This window comes from Chroicocephalus ridibundus, chromosome 10 (genome assembly GCF_963924245.1).
Source record: "Chroicocephalus ridibundus chromosome 10, bChrRid1.1, whole genome shotgun sequence".
Classification (NCBI taxonomy): Eukaryota; Metazoa; Chordata; class Aves; order Charadriiformes; family Laridae; genus Chroicocephalus; species Chroicocephalus ridibundus.
The window spans coordinates 7827946-7851034 of NC_086293.1; the positions used below are offsets into that span (position 1 = coordinate 7827946).

General features: G+C 46.6%; 1 long non-coding RNA gene across 1 annotated transcript in view; it reads right to left on the minus strand.

The window, feature by feature from the left end:
* LOC134521464 (uncharacterized) overlaps window positions 1-23089 on the minus strand; it is a 162194-nt gene that overhangs the window by 96851 nt on the left and 42254 nt on the right. Inside the window, exon 4 of the long non-coding RNA XR_010072769.1 lies at window positions 6525-6732. This is a non-coding gene — a long non-coding RNA (uncharacterized LOC134521464). The remainder of the gene's footprint in view (window positions 1-6524; window positions 6733-23089) is intronic.

A 23089-nucleotide genomic window follows, 5' to 3' on the forward strand; every position in this document is an offset into this window, starting at 1 on the left:
ACCATTCCAATACCGCTACCTCGCTCCTCTGAGCCAGCTCTGGGACACTGGCACTTCACAGAGCTACATCCCAGCTCTGTGCTCTGAGCTAAGAGAAGCGAAGCCTGCTCAGGTTCCCTCAAGAGCTGCTGCCTGACCACCTTGAGTGCAAAGTGGTCACCACCAGCAGCTCCAATCAGTGTCATTTTAACTCTCACAGCCATTCGTCATCACTGGAGGTATCAAATTGCACCCAGCAGGGTCTCCGTTGCCCTCTCCTCCTCTTCCTTCTGTCTTGGCCTTGCACAAGGCTCTCTTCTGCCTGGTGGGACGCAACACAAGCCTGTTGACACTTAACCTTGCCCAAAGAGTCTATGACTCAGGATGACAACAAGCATTTCATTAGCATTTCTCTCAAAAAGTACAAATGATAATAACTAACATGACCAAAGGAGTTGACCTTGCAAGAGTGGGCATCGTGTCTGCTTCTCACTGGTTTGCCCATGGAAGCATGAAGAGGTCCCTAACGGCCCACGGTGGGGACATGCACATTTACAAGCCCTCACCAGTAGAAGCTATGCATGTAAGTGGAGCGGGAGAGCATTTAGTCACCAGCTAAGAGCTAGCCATGCCTCTACAAGCGTTTGTGAGCAGATATTGAGCACTCAAACGCCAACTACAGTTCAGTCAGGCAGATGCGAATTTTGAGGACCTCCATTAAGGTTATTCAAGGTACACCCTTTTCCCTCCGGAATAATCAAATGCATATCTGGCCTATCATCTGCATTGCAAACACTACACTTCCAGTCCTGACAAATATATTCTTCCATCATTGCTCAATAGCTATTTGCTCAGTTTAGCTCCGTGTGTATTATAATAGCATTTAAAGACAGAGCCAGCCTTCAAAAGCAGATGAATCTGAAATTAACAACAGAGGCATTTTCGCTCTGAGGTCTGGATGAGAGCATAAAATAACTGAACTTTGTTCCTGTGGCTTATTACATCATCCGGCCCCTCTTTGACTGAAAATATTTCTATTCCTCATTCCAGACCATCTGTTCTTCAGAAAACTTCTCTCTACTTACTTGAAAAAAACAAAAAACAAACCCTAACTGGAGGCAAAGGCGCTCCCTCCCCGCTCTCCAGAGGAAAGTATGTTCATAATTAAGTGAAGAGCACTGCGTGTTTATTCCCGCTAGTGCATGTGCACACATACACACGTGCGCGCGCATGCCTATATTTAGTTACACTGTCAAAACCAGTCTAATATTTCACAGCAAAGGAGGTCATGTTGACCCGAAAAACACATCATTACTTCTAATTAGGAAATAAAGAAACAGAATGGTCGAAAATATCTCTCTGCAGGGGACCCACGCTGTGAGATGACGGGACTTTTCCCTGCTGTTGTGTTTTCTTTAGCTTTAATTTGCTTTGGTGTGAGAAGTGAAGCCAGTGAAACTTGTCAGCTGGCAGGGAAAGGAAGAAGGGGGTTAGGACAACGGTGCTGCCCTCACCTTCCTGTGTGGCTTGGGAAAGGCGTTTTGGGTCTTCTCTTCAGACAACGTGTACTCCTCCAACAGGGGTCCATCTCATCCAGAACAACCTCTCCTGCTTGTACTGTGTTCAGGCTGTCTCTGCTGCTACACCTTTTCTTGCACTGGAAGGAGACCAGGCTGCAGCAGGTAAAAACAGTTTCTACTGCCATCAGTATATGAATTACTTCCATTAAGACAGCTGAGCACATCTCTTACAAAAGAGGTATTCTCCTCCTTTTGCCATCTATAATGGGGAAATGACACATTCCCCTTTGTCTTACCCTTCCTTATTATAATCACTTCTGGAAAAAAACCCAATAATTTACCATTTGCCGGGACAGTGCCTGTAATGAGGTGGGTCTCGACTGAGTTCATGGCCTCGGGACGCAACTTTAGCACACACAACAAGAGGAGCATGGAAAGAGAGCACTGTCTCCAAGAGCAATGCCCGCCTGCCAGCCAGGCCACTGGAACATGAACGCTCTGAAGAAATCCTAAATGACTCAGGGCTGAGCTCATTTGAAACAATGACTGCAAAACCACACGCGAAGGGGTGAAACCCCCTCTAACGACCACGCTGATGAATTCTCAGAAATTGTCAGCCGAGAGGAAATTCAATTGTACTGTTTGACAGATGGGAGTCACTTGGGCAAGGCTGCCCGGCAGCGATTTTCTCGTCCGGCAGAGCAGGGAGGCAGAGCAGACCTCCAGGATGTGTCTCCGAGGTGGTAGGACTCATCAGGGAACACAAGCTCAGACTCAGCAATTCACACCTTCCTTAGGAGCCAATTTATTTTTCCCAGGAGAGAGGAGAAGGTGTATAAATTTGAACAGTTTCACTCAGGTCAGTTTTTTTTTTTTCTTTCAGCTATGTCTTCAAGCTAGACAAGAAATTCCACCGCATGGAACATGACACACTGCACAACCACCCAAATTGGCAGGGTTTCTAGGTCGGGTTGGAGAAGATCATTCATACTTCATGCTCACCATACCCTCGCTATCTCTGATAACACCCTTAACACCTACCTAATTTGATCTCTGATACACTCAGATCTGTACCAGGACCATTAGTAGCTGTATTACAAGGAACTCCACTGATGCAAGTCTACTTTGCTGCTTGTGGCGTATCAAAAATTGCCTCCTTCTAGATACAGGGTCTATTCATGTGCTTCTGGGTTGTAATTCACACTTGGTTACACTTGAAACAGAGAGGTTTCAATGTAACTACTGAAAAGATTATGGTATATAAGACTATAAAAACCTGAGCAGCAAACCACTGAGGGTTTCAAACATTTGAAGTCTGTATAGACATGGTACAAAAAGAACAGAAAAGAAAACAGGGATTCAAATAGATGAGATCACTAGAGCTCTGGAAGGAAAGAAGTGCTCTCCTGGGGTCTTCAACCCACAAATCCCCACAAATACGAAGCAAAACCAGGTTCAAACTTAAACCCTTCCCAGCAATAAAAGGAAAAAGACCCATGACTTTCATGTTCTGAATGAGGTCACTGAAATACCAAATAAGAGGCAAGTATGTCCACCTTCAAGCAATCGTGCATCTGTTTTTTCCCAGTTAGAACTACTGAGCAAATCCTACCCAAGCTCCTGGAGAGACCATAGGGTGCAGAAGACGCGCTTCTGCACAAACGTACCTTTTGCCACATTTTGTCAGCCTGGCGGGGGTGGGGGGGCACTTACAGTGCAGTCAACAATTCATTAGCCACCATGCAAAGCCCCAAGGACTGCTGCAAGGACAACTTGCAAGAGTCCAGTTGGACATAAGTGCTAGTGACAACATTATCTGGTGGGATTGCTCATCTGTGACCCATGTTTCACAAGTGCAGAAAGAAAACCCACACCACTGGCTTTTAGGAAAAAAAAAAAAAAAAAGAAAAAAAAAAGAAAACCACCGAGCAATATGCTCTAAGTCTGCATTCATGTTGAGAATGAAATGGGTTCATCGTGTCCTGCTTTATCCACAGGGGTACAAAATGCAAGTGGTTTGCCTTTCTTCCCTCACCTCCTTTTGACATTGTCAGAAGACTCCATTACGGCCGAGGAGTACATCGGGCAGACAGCTACCCTCAATCCATTTAGCTCCATAAAGCAGAGCGATCGTGCTCACAACAAATTTCTTTTCTCATACAGAATAAAATGGATCTTGCAAAGTGTATTATTTCAGAGAACAGAGTTTAAAGAGAGTACTTCCCTGTAACCTGTAGGCAACAGAGGTACAGGCAGCAGCCTCGGTTTTGTTTCATAGCAGTTTATTGGGGCAAAAGATCTAAGAACTGGGTCTTTAAATCTCCTGATGTATCTGGTTTCCAGACAAAACTATTTGCATATAGAAGTTTCCTACTGCAGTCCGTAGGAATACTGCCCTTGGCTTTTGCAGGAGCAAAGCAATCTGGTAGTCAAGGAAGATACTTTTCTACAGATACAACTTACACGTGCAAAATATGTTTCTGTGTCCTTGAGCCTGAAGTCTCTAACCCCTTCCTGACTTGTGGCATCAAAGTATTACACTGATTTTCCCAATTTGTTTTCCCAGTTCACTACACCCTGCTGGTAGGTGTCCTGCTCTGTGTAATAACCCCTCCGGCTTCCAGCGCAGCACCTCTCTGGCTTGATCCCATAGCCCAGACCAGAGGCAGCAGGAGAGAGTATTTTCTTCCTGCTTGTCTGTAGCTTCATCTTTCTACTTGCCTCTGGACAGTGTTACTAAACACTGACATTTTTTTTCAAGTTTAGCCAGAATGGGCACAACTGATTTCCTGATGTCCTGGAACCCATCCAAACCATCCATTAGCCACGAGTTCACAAACTGATACATCTTCTAAAAGGCTCACAGACAACAGTATTGTTTCTAAAAAGACATTAACTTCGGGTAAATGAAAATAAGATTTACTGCTTGGGACAGGCTACATGCAGTAAATAACTCAGAATTTATGAATTGTCATCTGTAAGACTCCATTCATCTGTAGCAATAAGGGGCCCTTGGACCACTCAGCACAGTAACTCTCCATTAAATCACTGTTATTTATGTGCATTGTTGTAGGAGGCCTGGATATGGATCACATCTCCGTGGTGCTAGGTGCTACCCAAACACTATGGCAGGTCATCACAGCCACATTAACCCCCCAGTGGTATCTGATATGGCCTTGAGTAGGAACTCCTACCAGCATCTCCTCCTACATCTCCTCTGCCATCTGCTTCATTAGCAGGTGATGTAGAGCATTTGTGAGCCAGACAGGTGGCTCGTTCTGGAGAAGGGGACGGTGGGAGACCCTCAGTTCCTACTCACAAAGTTGAGCCTTTGGCACGGTGATGATCAAGGCACACCGAGGCTGCAATGGAGCTCCAGAGATGTACTGCCATGCAAGACCTTCCTCCCCGCTGCTCTCTGCAGGCTCTTCAAGGCCAGGCTTGTTGCTATCCAGCAGAAAACATAGCACCCGAATTTAGAGACCTGCGCTTCCTCCTCGGCACAGAGCCTCTGGCCTTGCTCCCAGACTCCAGACTTTTTAGCAGCATCAGTTCTGAGCAGTTGAGAGGTCCCTACCGTTGGCACTAACATGGATCTGCAGAGGCTCCTTCCTACCATTGTCACCTGCGTTTCCACTAATGCCCTCCAGCCACACAAAGCCTGTGATATATTATATTGCCAAACACAGGGTGGATTTCTCACCCCTAGATAGCTCACCGGATGCTCATGATTCACCATGCACAACTGTTGTCTACAGTGCATGTCCCAAATACACCTTGCAGTGAGGGCTAGTAGCAGCACTGGCTTGATGTTAAACCAGAGCCCCAGGGTTTCGCTGCTTCAGATCCCTCAGTTTGTCCAACACCTACAATCTCTTTTAGCAGTTTCACACAACTTCCAGAAATATATTTTCAATAACACTGTTGCAAAACAACCTCAAGGGACTGAGTGTCATAAACGACTGAGCCACCATCACTCCCAACGTGTGCGGCCCATGAAGCTGAGCCATCTGCTTCTCAACGCTCCGAGCAGAGCTGACCCTTCAGAAACTCTCCACCCTAGGAGCTGCTGGTAGTGTATGGCAGAGGGGAAGACTTCACTGCACGCTTGTGGGTTTTCACATCATGGTCAAAAAAAATTTTCTGAGTCCCCATCTGTTTTTTCAGTATAAGACATTGATTTTCTGTGGCAAGGGGGGGGTGTCAATATGGGACAGAGACACCCCTATGAAACACCAGCTGTTTACGATTACCCGATACTATGTCATATAAAGACCATTACAACCAACAGCACATATAGATCAGGGTTGATTGCAGTCTGGTGTGTGTATCTCTCCCCTTCTTCCTAGAGGTTTCAGTCCTGACTCAAACATACAGATATTTACGTGGTGGGTGAAAAACCACTGAAACAATACAAAAATCGCCACAAACTCTGAGCTAGCAGTGGGGGGGGGGGGGGGAAGAAGCTTTTACCAAAGCCACACAAAATGGAGAATGCAGGAGAGAAGCAGTGCCAGGGTGGCTAGCACATCCGTGTGAAAACGGTACCCTCGGATGCACAAGCAGGTTGAAATCTTCCCCACAACCAGACCTGTCTGCATGCAGAGGCCACCCGCTATCGATTCTGCTGCAACAGCAACAGTGCAAACCTCAGCAAGGCTTGATTCAGACAAAATAGAAACCCATCAAAAAATAAAGTTATCAAGTTGCTTTCACATTCTTTTCCTGAAGTCGACAAGGTTTAACTAACAGCTTGATTCTGCCACCGACTTTGCACGCAGAGCTATGGAAAACACCAGAATTTCACTCATTTTCTGGATGTTATTTGTGGTAGCAGGTAATTCTTAATAACCTCTCGAAGCCATCCAGTGTCTATAGTTTCACAGTTAGTTTGTAGGAAAAAAAAAAAAGTGATTTCATATGATCTTTTAAAGCTGAAATTCAACCTCACAGACCAAAAGTCCCAAATTTCCAGAGTTACCTAGAAGGAAACGCTGAGAAGAAAAGTCTGCTTGAGCAACTCACCTCCAAAACGCCGAAGTTTTCTCCATCAGCTGCAGCAAGCACTCGCCCCACTTCAGGAACAGGGTAGTTGAGCATCATGCAGCAACCAGAGCAAAACCCGTGATCCTTGGAGGAGCTGCTGGTCTGGTACTTGGGAGATCTGGGTTTCCCTTCCACTGCTCGTGCTGCTGTTCCTGCGTGCTCCCAGCCAGCCACACAATTAGCACTTCTGTTGAAGAGAAAAGGAAAAAATTCACATCTCGCTGGTCATCTTGCCTGCTAAGAGCCCAAGCCCCTTGGAGCAGGGGCTTGGCCACCGTCAGCCAGAGTCTCAAAACACGAACGCTGATGAGCAGTGGCTGCTAAGAAGCGCACACATGGCAGACAGAGAGACAGACAGGGACCTCTGTCCCCAAACCCTAGTCTGTGTTTCCTTGGCAGGAATGAAGGAGTATGAGGAAGAGTCCAGGCTCAGATGTGTTAATAAAACGCCGAAAGGAAGCCCGGCTACTAAAACACCTTTTTGGAGATCCCACCAATCTCAAGCCTCCCAGTTTACACACATACACGTTCCTGCTCCCTGGGAGAGTGGTCACAGACTTTGCGTTTAAGCCCTCCACAAGTTTCACTTTGCACCAGAACAATGTATTTTGTACGTATCATTACAGGCATTTAACTTCAAAATCCTGGTCAAAAACATGCATCTAACCTGTCCTGCAGTTTTGACAAACTCCAAACAAAGGCCAGGCAAGTTACTGTGTTTGACACGGCGTAAGGTCCCAGAGGGCCAGACCCCATTTCCCACCCGTCTCCAGGGCACCGCAAATCCCAACTATCCAGCAACGAGCTGGTCACCGCCACACGACACAAGGGGGCCCCTGGCTTCGAGGAAACTTTGTCACTTTGTTACAGCAGCTTGAACAGAAATTTTGGGCCAGATTCATAACACTCTGCAGTATCTTTTGAGGGGATGAGGAGTGAATCTTTGGGGACAGGTTTTAGGGCCTGCGTTTGGCCAGCATGACTCTGATACATGTGCCTTTCAGCCAGCATCTCTGCAGAGACTCAGAGGTCTTGGCTACTAACGTTTCCTGGTGGCTGCAGACTGACTGAAGATGCTGAGGAAGCTTTCCCCTGCAAGGGCAGGGGCACTTACAGGCACTTGTTGGCCAGCAGATACAACAGCACAGCACTGAGGCACAGGAGCTGAAAATAGCTTCTACCATTTACCCAAAAGGCTCACAACAGTTTTTCCTCTTTGGCAGCTCTTCCTAAAGCATTAATGATCTCTGATCAGCCCCACTCTTTTTCCATGTTGGGATTAAGCCCTGAGATGTGCAGAATCTTTGTAAAATCCCATTGAGAAACTGAGGGGGCCATACCATATCTGTTGGCTGAAAGGCCCGGGATCACCGAGAGCTCTCGCTCAGGGGTCATGAGCTACCAGCAACTCACCAGGTTTTCTACCGCAGCAGTCTTGATTAATTGGTTTATTATAACAAAGGATCTTGTATTTATCACATTTAACACGGGCCAAAGTCTTCCCTCCATATGTTTCAACTTCAGGTCCAACAACCATAGCTAGGAGGAGTAAATGTTCTACAAAAAATCCAATTGTTTGAAGTTTACAGGAGCGAAAAGCATGTGCTGGCATGGTCACCTCTACATTTGGTCTCTGACAAGCTGAACCTCGTGAGCTTTTCAAGCCCTCTCTCAGCCAGCAGTAACGCAATGCAGGACTTGTGTTTCCCAGCAGCTGACTGTCCCCACAGCACCCTGTGGCTCACCAGCACAGGACACGGGGTTCCTCCTGAAGCAAGACCAGAAAGGATGCAAATGCCTTTCTGAAATGCTTTCAGGTAAGCTGCTCCTCTGCCCTGCTTCGCTGTCCCCTCTGAAGATGTGCTTGAAATGACAGCTACCTACACTTATGCCTACCCAGTCCGTACCACCATGGGCTGTCCTGTACTTCTCCTTCAGGTTACTCTGTAGGTCCTGAACAGTTCTGCAACATTTGTCCCTAGGAATCACCAACCAGCCCCGTGTTTACACAGCTGCTACTCTCAGCTGGTATCGCAGCTCAGGGGCGTCCAGACAACATCAACACGTTCTTCCAGAAGCGCCCAGCTGGAGGCTTTTTGTTCGAAACTTCCCCATGCTCTGCCAACCTCCATACTCATTCCCAGATCGCCTTTCTCCACTGCCTCCATATTCTTTTCTTCCTCTCCCCACCCCACCTTGTTTCTCTTTGCAAGGCCCACTTCTTTCAAAATGACACAATTTCCCTTTGGGGGACATTAGCAAGCAGGGTTTGGCTGTTGTGCCTGGGGTCCCTCATCAAGGAGCAGTAGGTGGGGAAAAGAAATAATATATAAATTCTTGTGCTCAATGGCCCCTCTGTGCGTGTGCTCCTCGCGTGGGCGGTGGTTAATCACGCTGCCTTCAGCGCCACTGCTCTATCACTAAAGCATCGCGTCCTTCGTTAAAAACGGGGCTGCAGCCATGTGGTCTGCATGTCCTCATGCACACCAGACCCCGCGCAAGGGTGCTTGCCAGCCCCGCAGCACACACAGGCAGCCCCCCCAGGGTCTTCAGGGAAAAAAAAAGACAACTGACAAAACCTCTTTCTTTTCTTATTCCAGCACTTGAAAAAAATAAATACGGACAAATGAGACTAGTTGAAGCCATGGGGAAATGGAACAGATAAAGTGAGCACAGAGATAGTAGTTGCAAGGCTGCATGGTGAGCTAAAGGAAAAATGCCTCATTGGGACAGGTTTTCCACGGGATTGCAGCCATCGGAGCAGCACTGAACTTGGGAGAAGAGCACTCTTCAACAACTTTGAGGAAAGGGAAGGATGACCGTGAACAAAGGGTTCATTTCCTTCCCAAACTTTTTATTTTTAGGATTCATTACCATAGCTATGCGTCGGGCCATCTCTACAGGTTAAGGTTTTTCATCCTTTCTCCTGGGAAACCATTCCTTGTATCAACAACGCTCAAGGCCGTGTCTCCATCTGGCATGAATTCCCACAGCTTTCAGTGAAGCTACAACAACCGTCAGCAGCAGATCCGCTCAGCCCACCCTTAAACTTTTCTTAACTTCCTCTGCTGCCTCTTACACTAAAGCCCCTTTGGGTTAGAGCTTCTCTTCCTTCAGAGGGGCTTGCCCCTTCAAATACTTGAAAGTACAATCGGCTTTTCACTATTTCAGCATGGAAAATTTAGCTGTTGTAGCCACTCCTTCAGTCCATCCCACTCTCGCACACTCGGTCTGGTACAGAGCCTCCTGCTTCTACACATTTTGGAACGGTTATGTGAAGCAAGCACAAACCCCAAGACTTCTGAGGTCGGACCGGGTCTGGCACAGGATATAGTCAAAAGAAACCAGTGGATTAACAGCCATTAGGGAACCTCAGCCAGGCTTCAAATGTAAAACCCAATACTTCCTGCGTGGCTGAGGAGCACATGCCTGAGGGACAGTGCCCCTTTATGTGCTCCCAGACGCGCCGTGTGAGCACTCTCAAGAGTCCAATACGCTTCATTCAGCAGGAGCAAAAAATAGACAAAGATGAAATCAAGTATCATGACATTTTCCCAACGTTTCCAGTCAAACAGAAAATTAAACAGGCTCAGTATTATTGCCAGAATGTTAATTTATGCACCGCTTTGGGGAAAGCGGACTCAGGCGCGCACAGAAGGTCAGGTTTAACTCTGTTATTAGCTGTTCCCTCCTTCCTCCTAGAAATCCTCAGGGAGCGACTTCCCAATGAAAGGGGGAATATCTAACATGGGGAAGAGGTGGATGAAGGGCTGAAGCTCTATATGGAAAAGGAAAGCAGGGACATTTCAAGTCACTTGTGACAGGCAGACTGGGAGGGCACTACCCACCCCAAAAATCATCTCAAATGCTGCCCATTCACGCAACAGCTTCTGCACTGTTATACACCATACTGGTGGGGTTGTTATGACACAGTGACACTAAAACCTGTTATCCTGTGCCCATGAAACAGGTAGTGGGAGAATTTACCCTCTTCAGATACCAAAGGCTGAATTAAAAAAATAAAACACTGAATCTCGATCAAAGTTCTCATAACGTGAGTTGAAGGAGTAGAGATATTTCTACATTGTGCTTATTAAAGCACTGTGAGGGAGGGGAGGAGAGGTGGCTTAAAGACAGGAGCTTACAGAGGACAAAAAATTTCTAAGTCTGACCCTTGCCCCAGGCTTCTTAAAATCAGGTTTTTTGTCACACCTTTACGTTGATGCGTGTGTGGAAACTGCATACACTCTTTGGGCTGGAAGTCTCCTCCTGTAGATCAACCCTCTGTTTTCCCACAATGCAGAACACAGCTGGCACTGTGAAACTAGCGCTGGCTGCTCTGGCAACACACATAGAGGAGAGCTGGGTGCAGAAAGGAGGGGAATTTGGAAAAAGTGCCAAATCGTCCATCTCCACAGGAACCAAACACCAGCTGCAGCTGTGAAAATGGATTTCCAAAACCACCAGCGTTGTTAGAGGGAACCCTCCCTTCCCTGAAATCACACCGCACAGAGTCCGCGACCACGGTGTTACCAGCTTTCTGTGGGCAACAGCTGATGTGCAGGTTCCCCTGAGCTGTGGTAGTTCTGAACCGATTTTGGGTCATTTTTCTGAATTCTCTGGCAACTGAAGGAGCCAGATAGGAAAAATGGGCTGACTGCAGATGAAATGTGAACCTGAAGCACTTGCTGGAATGAGCATTCATTACATTCAAAGGCTCGCAAGAGAATTGAATGCTGAAATGATTTTTTACAAGTTTAACCGAACAGATGCATTGTGAACACCTCACAAAATCCCTCTCCTGAGTTCGTATTTACCAGCCCTTGGAAGTGTCTCTTTCTCAGAAGATCAAACATCCTGACTCCTTCCAACTAATTAAATGGATTTCCCTGGGAATAAATTGTAGCTGTCACCTAATCAGGTGGTGCATTTTAATAAGATATTGGCTTTCCAGTGTTGAAGTATCTGATTTCCACAGTGTTTTGGTTATATTATGTAGCCAGTTTAGGACTCAAACCTAGTTTGTTAACAAACAGCTCACTGGAAAAATTCATGCCACCAATTCAAGCCCCCATTTCAGTTTTTTTTGCTTCTCCCTTCATATCCTTATTAGGGTCTTCATGTTTTTCTTTCTTCTGAGAACAGCGAAAGCATAGCACATCACCAACATTCCTTATGTCTTTTTGGATACTGTCAACTGTTTGTGGCCATACCAAGAAGCTTGGTGTCCCTTAACTTTGACTCCAGCCCTTTCTCAAATCAGATGTCAATGCTGAACGAAAGCTTCATCAACCTGCCTAACAGCTAGTGTTTCCAAAATAACGGTGCCAGAAAGAAATACAAATACAATGAGCAAAAGAAGCAACAATGATTTCTAAAGTCATTCACTGGAAAGGACTTAGGTTGTCCTGATATTGTCCCAGAGCCATTAGCAGTGTCAGTACTTTGTCACAGCTGCAGGTGATGGAAAACACAGCTCAAGCCAAACCAGGTGGAGAAACTAATCCACTTACCAAAAGACTCTTCATTTACGTTTTAAAACCAATAATGTGCCGATCCAGCAATTCACAGTTTTCAGTGCTTTTAAGAGCAATGGGACCAAAGTGTAGAAGGTAACCACAGGAGAGGTGGCAATCTGGACTGAAGCAATCAGCGGGCCTCTTGGGAACAACCCCTCAAATTCTTCCCCAGCAATATAACTATGAAGCAACCCCACCTGGTAACTCATATCACTTCTACCAGTGAAATACTTATGCCCAAATAGCCTGCGTTGCCACACATGGGAGCGACCAAGCCCTGAGATGCATCTGGTCAAATTACATTTATTCCCCAGCGGAACTTAGAGGGATGCAGTTTCTTGACAGGAGCTTTTTAGGGGTATCACAAACCATGCGCCAACTGCTTACTCATAGCCAGTGTCACAATAAGGAAATGTTACCAAAGTCCTGCAGCACAAGTCATTAACACTTTGAAGTCACTAAGGGCGATGCTTGCAATTCTGCCGTAGGTACCAACTCTGCAGAGCATTACTCCTGGTTTGAGTAGGAAGTCGTTTGAGTAGGCTTTTGAGGTTTCTTACGAGAAAGTGTCTCAACGCATGCAATAGAGGCCAGTTATATGAGACATGATACTAGAGCTAAAAGTGACCATTAAGCAAAGGAGGATAAAGGCACACCAGGAGAAAGGGGACTCAACTAGAAGAACTCAGCTGAAGTTGCGAAGGGCACAGAAAAGGCCATGAAAGACACCAGACTGCTTGCATGACCAAGAGGTCAATCACACAAAGCGTATGTCTTCAGTAAGCTTTTCAGAAGCAGAATTTTGAGAAGGGAAGTAAATTGCCTCTCTCTCTTCCACTTAGACGTCTTTTCCTCCAAAGCAATATGAACATAATATGGCTAAGCCTTCTAGCTCTCTGTCAAACAGTTGAGGTGGGTCAACCAGGACATAAACAGAACACTTAAGTCCCTCTGTTACAAAAAAGCAGGCTAGTAAATTGTTCTCAAACCGGAGAAACTTGGAGTGGTTTTGTTTTGGTTTTTTTTTTTTTCAGGTTAAGTGGGGTTAATGTTTGGATGAGAAGCACATTCCAGTGTGATTTCACCACTGAAATGGAGCCATCCCTGGGGTGGAGTCCTGCAGCTGCTGGTAGCGCACATGTATTTTGCTCAATATATCCAAAGAAAGAATTATGCAAGTAACCAAACAAAACAGCTGAGGATTCATCACAATTTGGGTAGGACACTGAGGCGAAGCATTCTCATTCTTGCTATATGCACCAAGGAAACCAATGCTTTCCCTGAGAACTGATATTTTTTCAGCCATATTGATTGTAAGTGGGAAAGAGAAGACCTTTCTCCGATCAGAAACGCAGAAGGCTGATGATACCGGCACAACGGGAAGATCCCCCTGCATCAACAGTCTGCCCTGCCACTCCTGTCCTCCTCTTGCACACCTCTCCCTCAAGGACCACGCAGCACCACCTTGCTGGTTGCCAGCCTGAGAGATCCTGACTGTGGATCAGGAAGCTCTGAGGAACGTCAGCACACGCTGATATTCACCTGGCAGCAACCAAGACAAGAGAAATGCCCCTTCCCTTCACCCAAGCGATGACTGAACATCTGACAGCTGTACAGTGCTATCGAACACACATAGCAAGACGCCAGCTATTAATTTCTCACATTTTTCCCCAACCTCCCCTCTTCTCACGCCTTGCCAGCTCACTTCCCCCTTCCTTCCAGCAGGCAGAAGCCACTTCGTATCCTGCTGGCTTTATTCCAGCTGTCTTGACACAACACAGTTTCTCCAATTTCTAATCATGCATTTCCTGGCATGATCCCCATTGGAAACCTCCCGTTCTGATAACATTCGATGACCTTTCCTTTATTATTTCCCTAAGGCGCTCTTCGGTCCCTCATAGGTTCTAAAATTGGGATTTGCCTTCCTGGAAAGCCAGACACTCGGGGTGAATGACTCATGAGCCTTGGCATGCGGCTCCATCAGCCTGGGACACAAAGGCAATACCTTCCCCCACACGCAGTGGATCTAACAGTAGGAAGTATTATTTAGCAGGGCTGTGCTCAGTGATTTCCTAGAAAAGCAACAAAAATGCCACATGTGTTTGTATTTCCATGTGAATTCGGCACAAGGAAATCCACACAGGCCACATGCGGTTTAGAAATTGTAGGTGTTGTGAGCCTCATGTCTGCATAATGTCTTGCCGTTGGTATGCAGTAAACATTCCACATCTTTAGGGGAAACTCCCACATAGCCAGGGGAAGGAGGGCTTTTAAAACCCAAGATCCTAACTTCAGCGCAAAGGCACGAGTGGACAATAAATTTTACATCTGCAGAGGGAGCGTCCAATTTCACTCATTTATTTTGATATGCTACTTCAGTGAAGTGATTGTGCAACAGCAGTCATAGGCGGGGAGAAAGAAAAAAAAGGCTTGGTGACACAGACTCTGAAGAGAGAAAGATGCCTTGGAGCCAAGGCTCTGCCAATGACCAGGTCATGCTACAGAAGTCAACGGGGCCGGATTTTTACCAGTTTTACAGCTCACAATCAGTCTTCTTCGGAAAGAAGAGTCATCTCTTATCTCACTACCAAAAAATAAAAAATTAAAAAAATCAATGGATATACCAGAGCACTCAGCTTGGAGCATGATACTAAGCAGTTGCTAAATCATATCCTCCACGTCAGAAGGATCCTGATGGGTACTGCCTCTGGGATAAATTTTTGCCTGTCACATGGGATCGTGATCATGTGTGTTTCCTTGTCCCTCTGCCATCCCCCTTCAAGATAAAGATGGATGTCCCAACATTACTTTATTTTTTTTCCCCATTTTATATTTAATTTTAAGCAAACATGTCCTAAAGTAAAAAAAGCTGGTTCAAAACATAGAATACTTCAATCTGAAAGACAAAGAACATGAAAAGTATTTGAACCAAAGCAAGAACTTCTCCACTGAATCAACCCCAACGTTCCCTTAGATTTTCTGCTGAAGAAAATCAGGTTTTGATTTCAAGTCTAACACGAGATTGAAAATTTAACTTTACCTCAAACATGCCAGGGAGAAAATGAAAGCAACAAAAGGTTTTCCCAGCATAAGAACCTGCTGCTTGCAGTATAGTGGCCGGTGCCATCTTTCAGAGCAGGATGGCCTTGGAAAGATCTGCCCAACCCACTTGACAGGCACTGAATGACTGAATAGACCCGCATCCCTCCACAGCAGGGACCCAGCGACTGCATGAGTTTTAGTCCTTTTTGGGAAATAAGCCCACGGCGTGCTCCCCAGCTTCATGTCGCAAACATCTTGTGTATATATATAAACTTCTGCACGTCATTACACAGCAGACACACAGGCCAACACCTAAGCAGCACACACCTCACCCCCCATCCATCCATCCATTCCCAAAGGGCAGAACACCTGTAGAAGCTCCAGGAGCTCTGAAGCCACTTTAGACCAGGGAGGTGTCAGAGCTCCTCCAGCTTCCCCACGTGTACAGACGACCCAGACGCTTTAGGGCAGAGAGAGCAAGAGACCATAAAAATTTCCACTACAGCTTTACTGGGGAAAAAACTATGCACGATTCAACACACCCCTGAAGGAGGAGTCATGTGGAGAAACATTATATGAAGAACAGAAAAAAAGAAAAAAAAAAAGAGCCATGAGGTCATTTATATTGATTCCAGGCTGAAACTTGCAGATTAATTATGGGGGAAAAAAATAGGTATTGACAGCTTGATCTTGACTCTAAGCTGGTTATTAGAACAAAGCAGGCTGAGCATGATCTTTAAAGGAAATAGCTTCTGATACAGTCCTGGTGCTACGTTTCTTAGGTAACTGGACTCCAGCCAAACCATCTGGCTCTTCTGCATTTCATTCTAACAAAGAGGACTTCACAAAGCCTGGAAGAAAATCCTGTACACAAGAAATGTAAGAATTGTGCTCAGAAGTGTGCCATTCAGGGAGATATTTAATATATTTTAGAAGGATTTCTAGTTAGAGGAAAGAAAAAAAAATCTTGGGGAAAAAAAAAAGCTTATATCTGAGAAAAAAGCAGGACAGCTCCTGCGTTCTGATGGTGTGGGGTTTTGCGTTATTTGATTCTATGTAGGAAACAAGCATCTTACTACTGAAACAGAAAGCCTCTTTCTTCTGGGGCAAAAGAGAATAGCAGTCTCAGGGTCACGGTTCCCAAGACAGTGTCTTGGCTCAGTTTCGAAGAGGGGCTCAAGAGCATAGCTTGTCTGCCTTCTTTTCACCAAAACTAATGAAGAGGTATTTAAGCCCAAACACAACAATGGTTTCCTCTGATGTAGAGACGCCCAAGCAAAATTGCCCCAACCCAAATCACAGCCTGCTTATCTCCGGCCTGTGCAGCCATCAGGGAAAACCACAGGTGTCCCTCAAAGTCCCTGCACCTCCTTCCACTTAATTCACTACCTTTAATCTCAGCAGCCAAAGCAACATTGGATTCATAGAGGTATCCATTGTGGGGAGCAAGAACATAGCTGTGCCCTGAGCATCTACTCATTTGCAGCAGGGTCAACACATGCAGACTCTGAGTCTGCCATGACAAACCTGCGCTGGGCTGACAACCACAGAAGATTTGGCAGGGAAAAAGGATAATTAGGGTTCTCAGCAGATGCTGCTAATCTGGTCTCCAAGGCAGGTGGGAGCTTATCGACAAATTCCTTGAATTCAGCTGGGTGTCAGAGGGGTGTTCTCCCTGCCTCAGGCCAGCCAAGTGCTCTGCCATGTCCTGAATAGGCAAGAGGGCCTGTTCCCAACGGGACAGGCAAGACCCTGCAGGACAGAGGCTGCAGGACAAAGTCTGGGTGCTCCGAGGGAGCCATGGAGTTTGTCCTGCAGATGAAGGAGAGGAGCCTCTCCAGGCTCCCATCCAGGAGAGTTAGAGATCTCCCAGCTGTGTATATGTCTATGCATTTTAAACAGCAAATATAAACAATCATAACACTACAAAATAGCACCTTTCATTACTAATAGTTATTCTCGGAGCTTTCAGTTTCTATCATCTTGGGAACCTTTTACTGAACTGTGGACTCCCAGCGTTATGCCAATGGGTTGGGTTAAGTAAACAGCTCTGATCTCATCATCAAGCTTCCCTTTGCTTTTTCTCCTCTTCCAGCCTCCCAGTAACATCAGGGATTACCCTCTGCTCCCAGCGGTTCAGGCAGCTGGACCAGGTGCCCTGCCAGCATCCAGCACCCCATGCGCGAGCAGGAACAGCAAACTGCCATAATCAAAAGAAATGCAAGATTGATAGAGCACATTATCAGAGTTAAAGCCAACGAACACTTAGCTATGGGGCTCTGCTCTTCAGGCAGCTCTGCGGCAGCACTGCCTAGGCAGAGTTGTAAAAACATGCATCACCACCTCTCCTCTTCTTTCCCAGGCCCCAGCTTCTCACGTGGTTTTCATCTCAGCAAAAGAACTCTTCTGCTGCTTGCTTTCACCATGAGCTCTGCAAGGAACTGCTTTTCTTCCAAAATACAAAGGCAAAACTTTTTGCCCTATCCAGAAGCTTTTTCTCTGGAAAGTGGTCACAAAGATGCTGTGAGCAAATGAATCAACTTTTCATTTCGCAATTTTTCAGCTATGGCTGTCCTAAAACAATGGCTTTCCTCAAGTGAAAACATGTATGCGGATCAAAAATCTTTAGTCTTAATGTAAGTTAGAGATATACAGATTGAACCAATCTAACGGATCATTGATGCCAGAAGAGCTGCTCCCCTTGCTCATGCGCCCCCGTTTATCCTCTTTGCCCTGGCGCTCCCCAGACCCTGCACCGAACCCACTCACCCCCCACAACTCCCCACATACAGCAAACCTGCTTCTGACAGGTTATCGAGGTGCATCTTCCCAGCACAAGGTCTGCCAAGCGCCAGGACTTGTGCCAGGGAGGAGATGGGAAGACAAAGCTGGAAGCAGGGAGAGGATGTAACAGTTCGCTGCTGCCAGGAAGATGACATCGGCCTAACTGCAACATCTAAAATTCACCCTCACACCTCCGGCTACCGAGGTGTGACTGAAATAAAGCAGGAGACAGCAAACAGAGCTGGAACCTGCGCACCTGCGGGCTGGATGGTACAGCACTTCCACCCTCCCTTGAGACCTCACTTCGCTCCTTCTCTCCAAGTTTCTTTGAGAAATGGGGGGAGAAACTGCATTTCATACTGTGAGTCCTATCTCCCGTCCTGCTGCTAATGATTTGTCTGCAGACATTTTCAAAAGCATCCAGGAAATGTGTATGTCCAATTTCTAATGGGAATAACGCATCAAAAGCCCCTTTGGCTGCATCACCGTAACAGCCCGTATATGCAGCCTGCCATAAAGAAATAGCAGCTCTTTACTGAGTGGTAACTAATCCACTCTCACAGCAGCTCCTGTGGCAAATACAGCTCATCCCTTCTTTGCTGGGAGCGGGGTTTAGAGCAGAGACTTTATATATGCAGCAGCATCTCCCAGTAATAGCACTGACAGTTTTCAGAGCTGCTAGTGACTCCCTTTGGGGAGGGACCAGATCCTAGTACAAGGGCTGATATAAACACCTCTACTGGATGTTCTTTAAGGAAGGGATGGAGACCTGGCACTCCTCGCACACATCCAGACAGTTACCTTCCACCGAGAGCAAGCAGCTATTTCATCACAGTCAATTATTCTGAAACAAGGACAATTTTGCTCTTTTTCATTGCATGGCCGTGATTAAAAGATGAGAGGGACCAACATCACATAACAGGCTCCTGAACTCAGCCAAAAAATATAGGATACAGTAGTTCATTGTAGAAAATTGCTTTCTACAGATACCTCACACCAGCTCTCAAAATTATTTTGGCCCATAATGGTTCAACTACCCTGAAAATACTCTGGTGGTCTGCTTTGGAAGAAGCAGGTATAAGTGTCAGTACACTGCATCTTCACTCGTGCATTCTTAGATTTTAGGAAACACCTATCTATAGAAACAGCCTATTCTTTATGTGGAATGATAGAAAAAAAGTGATATAACTCTTCCACCCAACCAAATACTGTATATATCTAAAAAAATATATATAGACACATACATAAAGCTCAAAGGGCAAAGCATCCTACATGCTGTAAATTCAATTGGGATCAGTTTATCCCTTTTCAGCTGGCTGTCACACATCTCCCAGGCATCCTGGTATCTGAGGGCAGCTGCCTCTGCTCTGAAGCAAGACCAGCCACGCACACGTCAGCACGCTGTCCTCCCCACTTCTTGTGGGGCCACCCCCAAAGCCACTGCAGTGAGGGGCTTGTTCAAGGCAAGAAAGGAAAGAGTGACAGAAAAGGGGATGAGGAAGCAGTGAAGGCGGCTGTCTGTTAGGCAATACCCTCCCCATGGCTGTAGGCAGGTGAAGGACTCCTCACTTCCCACCTTCTGTTTGACCTCAGGAATGGGAACCCACAGGCCTGGGTTCCCTTATAATAAAGGTCCCACTTCATCTTTTGGAAAAACGTCTCCAGACCATCTCATGCCACAGTGATTCACCACATACTCTGCAAATCAACCTCAGCGCGTATGGTGAGGGGTCTACCTGCAAACCAAGAGAAGCTGGCTTTCACTGTGGTTGGGACTATCGGGGCTCTGCAAACCCTTGTGCTGGGAGGCTGCAAGCTGAGCTAGAACTCGGCATAGGAAGCCAGGCTGGAAGAGGCTGGAGGCTGATGCGTAGCTGTGGCTCTCCAGGACACCTGCCCCTCAGGGGCGTCTGCTTCTCCCAGCCCTGAGAAGGAAACACATGGGCTGAAGCACAAGAAAAACACACCAGGAAAGACTGCATGAGAAGTAAAAGCAACCCTGGGGACAGTCCAAGGTTTACCCTTGCATGACTGAGTAAGACAGCTTTGTTTTCAGTCGTAACGGGAGAAATGAACATTTCTGAAGCACCACATCCCTCCTGGGCCTGCTCCCCACGCTCCTGCCAGGCCATAGCCATCAGTTCCTGGCAACAGGACACAGCACCGAACCACTTCATTTTGGTTCCCTACTTATAACACAGCAAGTGTTATAGCTTCTCTTCCCAACAGGTATTTGGATAAGCCACACTGAGCCTGGGCAGGGCATCTCAAAGGTGGCAAATATGACTATGCTGCACAACCCAGGATGAACATCTGCCCACACAAGTCACCTCTCTAATATTTTAGACTCAAATCTACTGGTGTTTCTCACAAGCCTGCCATTATCTCAATTTCCTGGTGTAAATTACAGGCCGGAGATACAACCAACACAGGGCTGAGGTTGTACCAAATGCACCTCCCACGCAGGGTAGATGAGCTTCCCGCTGCTAGGAACATCCGCTGTTATTTTTGAGTAGCTACAGAAATGTCCTCATCCCTTCTGCGCTGGTCACTTCAGACCACGGTAAAGGCAGGGGTGACACAGAGAGCAAGGCTAGGTGGGAAGCACCTTGCTGGTCCAGCTAGCAGGACACTGGTGCTGTTGGCAGACAAGAATCTGCTTGTTCTTTGCTCTTTTTGCTCCGAGACAGGGTTTTAGTGCTAAGCCCAACCAAGGAGCAGCAGAGAACCAGGGAAGTCCCTGGAGAGAGCCAGCAGGAGCAAGTGACATCCCCTGCATGGGCTCAGCTGCAGTAGCCAGAGATGGGAGGAGACAGTGCAGCTCCAGACCTTTCCTCAGCTCACTCAGTTATTCCTCTGAGCTCAGACCAAGGTCTAGGTCATGGCCAAAGCTTTCAGTTTCCTTCTCCATCTCTTCTTGGGTGGCCTTGCAGGGTAACACAAGCCCCATAGCTGCACACACAAGTCCATACAGTTACATTGGCTGCTCCTCTACCTGCTTCGCATTGCGCCCAGCTGCGTCCACTGAGTTATGAAGCAGAAGACAGACCATCTCTGAGTGGGCACAGGAACCTGGTGTACCTTCGTGCAGGCCAGGGCTGCCAACCAGCCAGGTCACGCAGGCTGCTGGCAGCCCCCACACTGAACTGTCCCCAGAACCTGCTGTGGATGTGCCATCAAAGACAGATACGCAAAGAAATCTCCTACTTCAAACAAAACTGTAATTCAACAAACGCACTGAAATACTTTTGTTAAACATTGAATGGGAAAAAAAAAAAGTTTTGACGTTTCTGAAGTAATGAGTCACCAGGAATACTTTGGGGTATTTATAAAAGTATTTATTTAAATAAAGGGTATAAATAGAGTTAAGGGTTTTATTTAAAGTGTAGACAGGGGGGTGGGATCTGCAAGTTCTTGTTTTGTTGTTGTTGGGTGGGGGGTTTTGGGGGGAAATTCTGAGTTTGTATCCAGGTTCAGGAAAAAGAGAGAGAGAGAGAAAGAGACACCAACTCCTGAGATTTTCCACAGACCGAAAACACTATCCCTGAGCATCTCTACTCACCACCTTATATTTCCCCATCAAAACCGTCACGTATCAGGCAAGCTTATGTCCTCAGTCAGCTAATTAAGGCTGCAGAAGCCTGGATTTAAGGAGGGCAAAAAAAAAACACCACCATGCTAAAGGTTGCAAGCAATGAAACCCCAATGGGATCGGAGTCTGGAAAATTCAACCTCGCACTGGCCAAGAACTTCCCCCCGTGTAACGTTTCTGGAGTGAAGAGCCAGTAAACAGCATAAACAGCATACCGAGCTGATGTGCACCATATGACCGAAACCTGCGAGGAGAAAACTCTCCCACCCCTCGCCTGCAGGGCCATTGCCAGGGACACAGGAGAGGGGAAGATAGGCACTTGGGTTTTGGTCCTGCCAACTGTTTTAGCTGGACCAGTTTTTTGTCCCACCATTGCCCGCTTCGCTGAGAGGAGACGCTGGGTTACTGCCCACAGGCTTGGGAGAAGACAGGGACAAGCCACCCCGCTCCTGCTGTGAAGATGGCAGCAGCATATTAAGACGCAGCAGAGCCTACAGTTACACTTGTCCTTCAGCTTCTTCCCTTTGTGGTCTAATACCTCAGCCTGAAGCCACTGACAAGACTTTGTCAGAGTGAACGGGACTAGAAAAGCCAGGCTCAGGCTCCACGTTACCACCTGCTGAAGATGGCCAGGGACAGTATGGTCACCGCAGCATGCCCAGGGAGGCTCAACCACCCTTCTGTCTGCCACAGGCTTTGTTTTCATGCAAAAAAACCCCTCCCATAGAGCATACTGCAACTTGCCTGGTGGATTTTGGATCTTGTAGGTTTAAAAGAAACGTGGTGGTGTAAATAAAGGCAAGAAACTAGACAGCTGTTTGAGGGACGGGGCAAACAGCTAACACAGGTCTCCAGGTAGGTACATCTGCTCCAAACACAACCAGCTCCAGAGCTACCACTCTTAGACCAGGGTTTTCTGGACAGTATATGGAAATTAAAGCCAATTTATGGAAATCAAAGCAAATCTGTCTGCAGAAGGAACCGTGTTTTCTGTGATGAGTTGAAGTCCAGAGCTCAGTGATGCACCCGGGGGATAACTGAAGGACATGGCTTTGGCACTTATCTTGTCACTTCCATGTGGCGATTATAAATCCAGTTGGTTGGATTTACATATGCCAGCTGGCTCTCTGGAGGTGACGGGGTGGGATCTTGTCAGAAATATCAGCTGGGAACACAGATTTAGTTCCAGAGCAGCAAGCAAGCAAGCGTTTGGGCTGTGCTGCCTCTAGGCTTGGAGCGGTTTCAGCCAATCCCCCAAAACCAGTAGGAAGTATGAGAGTCCAGCCCACTGGAGAAAGCAAACATTTGAGTAAAGCAATCCCAGGAATTGAGGCAAAAGGACGGCATGGCTGGTATTAGAGTGGGGCAGGAAACAATGTTATCATCCAAGGAGAATGTGGTATTTTGCAATGTTTTCCTGTCCAAGATCAGTGCAAAAAGTCTTACTAAGAGTTTTTGGCAAACCAAGTTTTTAAAAAAAAAAACACCCAAGATATTATTTTAAGCGTTCGCTCTGTACAGGCCTCCCTCCCTAGTTTTCTCTTAAATTTCAAGGACAGAAGAGCCATTTTAACTCATAATCTTTCAGTTGCCCAAGCGTTAAACAA